This window comes from Brienomyrus brachyistius, unplaced genomic scaffold (assembly GCF_023856365.1).
Source record: "Brienomyrus brachyistius isolate T26 unplaced genomic scaffold, BBRACH_0.4 scaffold37, whole genome shotgun sequence".
NCBI classification, from domain to species: Eukaryota; Metazoa; Chordata; class Actinopteri; order Osteoglossiformes; family Mormyridae; genus Brienomyrus; species Brienomyrus brachyistius.
The window spans coordinates 1,879,768-1,886,863 of NW_026042312.1; the positions used below are offsets into that span (position 1 = coordinate 1,879,768).

General features: G+C 40.3%; 1 long non-coding RNA gene across 1 annotated transcript; it reads left to right on the plus strand.

Moving 5' to 3' along the window:
- The first annotated feature begins 4,994 nt into the window (after positions 1–4,994).
- LOC125722212 (uncharacterized) lies at positions 4,995–6,840 on the plus strand. The gene is made up of 5 exons (XR_007386210.1): positions 4,995–5,040; positions 5,122–5,267; positions 5,386–5,612; positions 5,734–5,861; positions 6,474–6,840. It is a non-coding gene; the product is annotated as an uncharacterized LOC125722212 (long non-coding RNA).
- The last annotated feature ends 256 nt before the right edge of the window (positions 6,841–7,096 follow it).

Consider the following 7,096-nt stretch of genomic DNA (forward strand, 5'->3'; position numbering starts at 1 on the left):
AAACATCACGGCAAACATTGACATCAGCTACATTCAGCTGTCATGTTTGTGGGTTCTCTGAAGCTGCCTCTGAAAAGGAGTATTTCACTCATATAAATTTGCATCTCAAAGCCAATGAAATGGTTCCTTGCATGTTCAAGGGTTGTACATTTAGGACAAATATTTATGGGACATTTAAATCACATAAAAATAGAAAGCACCTTGGTTATTCTTACAGTGACTTTAAACCTGGAATCGTTGCAGAAAGAGACAGTTTTGAAAGCTCAAGTGTTTCATGTGAACGTGGAGACAATGAAGAATCAGAAGCCCAGCTTGAAGTGCAGTCTAGTTTTCAGAGAGACGTCTCAGAAAATGTTGAAAAGATGATAGAAGAGAAACTTGCAGCACTGTTACTTAAGCTGGAAAACATACTCCATGTTCCCAGTAATGCAGTCGATGAGCTTTTACAGGACTTGCACTTCCTAATGAGTTCTGCATCCCAGACTACATTAAATGCCATTGTTTCAGATTTTTATATTAAGCATAATCTAACTCTTGATGCAAAAGAAACTGAGGAATTGGCCTCTGCCTTCTGTCTTTCTAATCCATTAACTAAAGCAATTGGAGATCAGGGACCACTTGGCACTGCTTTTAAGCGGAAACAGTACTTCAAAGACAAGTTCCAAGTAGTTGAACCAGTTGAATATGTTTTGGATAAGGAGCGCAACCATACCTACCAATATGTACCATTATTGCAGTCATTGCATCAGCTCCTTGGCAAAGATGGTATAATTGATGATGTAGTAGAAAACTACAGTGCTCACCAAAATGAAACTGCACAACAAGAATACAAGTCATTCCAGGATGGAGAATTTTTTAAACAAAATGAGTTTCTATCTTCAGGGGAATTGAGAATAAATGTCACCCTTTATATTGACGAGTTTGAGGTGTGCAACCCTCTGGGTACTTCCAGAAAGAAGCATAAACTTTGCGCTATGTACTGGATTTTGAGCAACTTACCTCCAGGCCAGCACTCCTCTTTGTCATCCATCTATTTAGCAGTACTGTGTAAAAGTAACTACATCAAGGAATACGGATATGGAAAAGTGCTTGAACCTCTTTTGCGTGATCTGGTTGTCTTGGAAGAGCATGGGGTATTTGTCCCAAAGATTGGAAAAAATATTAAAGGCACAGTACAATGTGTAGCTGCAGACAATATGGGTGCCCATGGGATTGTGGGCTTTGTGGAAAGTTTTTCAGGAGAGTATGTTTGTCGATTTTGCACAGGGCGTCTCAGTGATTTTCAGACCAAGCAGGTTCTCTCAGGTGAGTTTAGTCTTCGATCCAAACACGAACACAAAGAACATGTCAAACATGCAGCGGAAAATGGAAAGCCTTGTTTTGGAGTGAAAAGGCCATGTGTGCTGACAGAAAATCTTTCTCATTTTGATGTGACAACTGGATATCCACCTGATGTACTCCATGATCTGTTGGAGGGTATTGTTCCAGTGGAACTTGCACAGTGTCTGGGCGTGTTGATATCCAAAAAATACCTCTCTTTGGACACTTTAAATAAGGTCATTCTCAATTTCCCCTACAAAGGAGAAGATAAAACAAACCGTCCCCATGTTGTGAAACAACAATCTTTAAGTAAAAACACAGGTGGCAATGCCGCTGAAAATTGGACCCTCATAAGATTACTGCCTTTCATGATTGGAGATGTTATACCTGACAGTGAACCAGTGTGGGAGATAATTTTGGATTTAAAAGAGATAGTGGAACTTGCCGTTTCCCAGATCCATACAGAAGAATCCATTGGATATCTTCAGTTCAAAATATCTGATCACAGACAGAAGTATCAAGAAGCATTTCCCAACCAAAAACTTCTCCCAAAGCATCACTTTTTAGAGCACTACCCACACATGACCCGATGTTTCGGTCCTCTAGTTGGAGTCTGGACCATGCGGTTTGAGGGCAAACACAGTTTTTTTTAAGAAAGTTGACCAACACACCAAGTGTTTCAAGAATGTTGCTCTAACACTGTCAAGGAAACATCAGATGATGATTGCGTTCTGTGGACTCATCACATCCATAGAAACCGGGAGTTGAAGTATCAAGTGTATCGAGAGTCTCTGTTGAGGTGCTGAATGATGATGTATCATTGCCTCTCCAGCAAATGTACCCAAACATGGCAGAAGTAAACATGGTTAACAGTGCATATTGCAAGGGGATCAACTATAGAAAGGGAATGATAGTCATCTGTGGATTTACTGATGGGCTGCCTGAATTCGGAGAGATAATAAGGATATGTGTACTTCAGGATACTCTGAATTTCATAGTCAGGATGTTCTCAGCGTGGTTTAGGGAGCACTATCGGGCCTTTGAACTGCAACCATGTCCAACTGGCACAATGTCCCTGATAACACATGACAAACTGGCAGAGAAGTACCCATTACATGACTACTTCATTGGGCCCCTTCGACTGATTATGTTTAAAAGATATCCTTATATGACAAGCACATGTTGAACATGTGAGTAAACAACTTTAATTGATGGCTTACTAAATGTGCACTTTATTCTCATTAGCATGAGCACCTGATATCTGATAGACTAGATATCGTCTGGGATTTTGGATAATATAATATCAGAATATAGCATAAGTGTTGTCTCTTCCTAGCTTTAAAGGTTACATTACACTAAAGTGATGACATTTCCTGAACAAGTAATTATTTGCCTTTACCCACAGTTATTATAAATGCATTACAGATGATTATTTATCAAAAATCTCATTGTGTAAATATTTTGTGGAAGCATCTTAGTCATCTCCACTATATCACGAAATCAATATTGAGGTATTTTGTCAAAAATGTCATATTGCCTATTCCAACCTAAAGCAACTAATTTGAACACCATTAACAATAGTATTACAATTCATTTTCCATGCTACTATCGTTATGTCACTGGCTTCTTGTCTGTGGATTGCTCAGTGTTTGCTTCACCGTCCTTTTTGTTTTACATATGATCAAAGTCAATTGGTTACTTTCTAATTTGAATGCTTTTAATTTATACATATTTAATGACTTTATACTTTTATTTTCATCTTTTCTAGACTGACACATTTGGATGATGGCTGCACAAGTAAAACTGCGGATTATTCTTGGTTCCAACAATGCTGAAAAACTGACCATAGAATCAGGCATGCCAAAGTCTGTTGAGGATCTTTCAAACGAAATCAAACGTCAGTTTGATATAGAGGGGGACATTAGACTCCAGTACATGGACCATACCTGTCAAGTATCCCGTTTTGGCCGGGAAAGTCCCGTAATTTACCCTTCTTTCCCGCCGTCCTCCCGTATTAGTATTTTCCCGTAAATCTCCCGTATTTTAACCTGCGTTATTAAAAAAAAAAAAAAAAACGTCCCCCCCAAAACAAATCTCAGCTCTGTCACTAGTCTCGCGATAACTACCACCTGCAGTAGCCTACTACGCGGGGAAAAAAACACGGGAAAAAAAGAAGAAAAAAACAGACAGATGATGGACGCCAGGACAGAGAAGGAAGGCACTCCTGCCAAAAAACCAAAACCCTCGTGTAAATACTGCGATCAATGGGACAACAAATTTATTTTTCTGAAGAAGAGCAGGGTGGGGGACAGTCACGCGTTTTGTAAAATTTGTAACTCCGACTTTAGCATCGCACACGGGGAAGGAATGATGTTGCCAGCATGACAAATCCGCCAAGCAGAAGCTCGGGCTAAAGGCACAAAAACATGCCCAGGCGATGTCAGCATTCGTGACGAGAAATGCCACTGAGGCAGATCAGGTCACAAGTGCAGAGGTAAAAATGGCAATGCTGTGTGCCAAAAACAACATTCCTTTCTCCTTCCATGATGACTTCAACAAGTGTGTAGCTGACATGTTCCCGGACTCTGCTATTGCACGAAAAAACTCAACGGGAAAAACGAAGGCTACTCAACTCATCAAAGGTAAGTTAGCTATGTAACGTTAGCTACCTATCTTACTGCTGGGCTACTGTACGTTTGCTAAAACGGTATAAAATGGGTTTGAAATGTGTTTGAATATTCTAACATTTGAGCATCAACCCATGGCATGCATGTTGTAGGCTACTAGCTAATTACTGGACATTCAACAGGTGCCATAGCAGCAGAACTACAGGATGAGTTGGTCAAAACATGCCGATCTCAGCCCTTTTCACTGATGTGTGACGAATCCAACAACAGAACAACAGACAAAGCATTCGTCATCCTGACTAGACTCTACGATGAGGCCACTCTGCATGTCGCTACAAGATTCCTGGAGATGCCTACATGCAATGTAGGAAATGCAGAAAATCTGTATGGAAAGCTGAGTGAGGCATTAAGGTAAGGGGAACTGCACTGTGTTGTTGACATGTTTAGTAGTTTGGATTTAATTACAACCTTACATTTTGTCTGAGATGTTTTGTGGCATTGCTTCCTGTTTCCAATAGAAAAAGAGGCATCTCATGGGATAACCTGATTGCCTTTAACTCTGATAATGTGAGTGTTATGAAAGGCCGACATAACTCGGTCATCAGCAGACTGAAGACCAGCCAGCCCCACATCCAGGACCTTGGCTGCATCTGCCACCTGGTACAGCTGGCCACTGGCTGTGGCATCAGAGCAGCCCAGGTACCGGTGGAAGACATCCTGGTGGGGATATACACCCACTTTGATAAAAGGTAAATGCATACATATAGGCCTGATATTTATCTCACCTAATGTGTGTGTTACAATGTAACAACATTGCATGTGGCTAGCTCATGAACAAGGTAGCCTAGTAGACCTGCAGTTCATATTCTTTACACACACTCACTCAGTCACTCACTCACTCACTCACTCACTCACTCACAATTCCAACCACTAACAGAGTAATTTTCTATCTCTCAGTGCAAAAAGATGTTAAGTCTACAAAGAGTTTGTAGACTTCACTGATTCAGACCACCTGAAGCTCCTCAGGTACTGCAGCACAAAATGGCTGTTAACCTGCATCCAGAGGGTGCTGAACCAGTGGGATGCACTACAGGTAGGATGGTAACTCCACTCAGCAGATATCTACACAGTTTACTATGCAGTTTACTATACGCTGTATCTCTATGTACTTTAGGCCTACTTTAACAGTCATGAGGAAGTAGAGAGGAGTGTTAAAGTGCATGATCTGGCAAGCCATCTGCGTGATCCAATCATGAAGACCTATTTCCTGTTCCTGAGTGCTAAATTCAGCCTTTATCTGAATTTAACATTGCCTTCCAGGTGGGTGTCAATGATATTGAATGAATTAGTGAATAATAATATATAATTAAATGTTTGTGTTTATTGTAGCATTCTTATTTCACTGTTATTTTGTTGTGACCATTGATATTATTTGCAGTCAGAGGGAGTACAAATTCACGGACTTGAAGAGGAGATGTGCAGGCTGATAAAGAGGATCCTGGGCTACCTCATACCAGCCAGGGCAATCGTGGGTGTACCTCTCAGGGAGGTGGAGTATGGAGATGGACATCAGTTGGCTGATGAAGATCTCTTTATCGGAGCAGACACAAAGGCATTCATGAGAAGCGCTGAGCTCCCTGTGTCAGCCGAGAAGAAAATCTTTCAGTGAGTGTATTACCCAGTAGTTATATTATGATATCATCTTTTGACAGTATGAGAGTATGGGCTGTAGTGTGCCTAAAAATATTACCACTAATGCATTTTTTTCACTCTTATGCTGTTGTAGAACTGTGAGAAGCTTCTATGAGGCAGTGCTTAAGAAGATGTTCTCCACCTTTCCCCTCGACCATCCACTCCTGAGGGACCTGAAAGTGCTGGACCCTGCAGCTTGCCTTAACATAACTCCAGGGACAGGTAGATAATAGAAAGAGTTTCCAATAGGCTTTATGCCCAGCTCCACTACTTACCCTAGCAACCACCCTAGCAATGGTCAGACACACCTGGATGTGTAGTGTATTAGCAGTAACCTTATAAGAGCAGAATAAATATGGCTATGTAATATGAACAATAGGTACATGTATGTGCAATGTAGTGGCAGTATCATTATAGTAGTAGTAAGAACAATATATATATATATGCAGTGTATTAACAGAATATATTACAGAAAAACTGAAAAAATATGGATATTTACTATGAACCATATAAACAGATATGTACAGTATGTACAGCTATGTGCAGTGTGGTAACAGTACCATTGTAGTGCAGAAATTGACAGGAAATAAAGGATCTGGCTTAAGTTCAGGAAATGGTGGAGCTGGGCATAAAGCCTATTGATGTTAGGCAAGGCAAGGCAATTTTCTTTGTACAGCCCATTTTTACAAACAATTTGTCTCAAGGGCTTTACATCGCATCATAACATCCTCTGGGGACAGTTCCCCATTGATAACCAAAGAAATAATTGGCACAGTATACTTGATACTTGTTTAGATTTGCAATGTTCAGTCAAACACTTGTTTTACTTTACAGTGGAAAGGCTAGGGGCCCTGTTCCCCCAGTTGAGGCTGAAAGAGGATAAGATGAGGGAGGAATTCACAGACTATCAGGTGACAGATAGCAAGCAACTCCCCCAAGAAGACAGAATCGACAAATTTTGGGGCCTGGTAGGAAAGGACATGAGGTTCAGTGAGCTGCCAAAACTTATGAAGGCTTTACTATGCATTCCCCATAGCAATGCAAGTTCAGAAAGGGTGTTTAGCATGGTACGAAAAATTGTTACAGAGAATAGGATGTCGTTAGACAACAGAACTGTTTGCGCTCTACTCTCATGTAAAATTAACCACTCTGGCTCAGCCCACAAATACACTCCTTCCAAAACAGTCTTAAAGAATGCAAAGTCTGCAAATGAGTACAATAAGTCACTAAAAGAGTAAAGAAAAGTTATGTGAAATGAAAAGAAAAACTACAAAAAAGCAATATGAAATGAATGAGTGTGTGAATGTGAAAAGAATGTGGAATGAAAATGAAATGTAAATGTAAAGACAAGCAATGTTAAATGAACAGAAAATATGCAAATAAGCCTTTAAATAAATGCTCCTCATATATACCCTTTTGTGTTTTCATTTAGGCTATGAATGTTCACAGCATGTCAG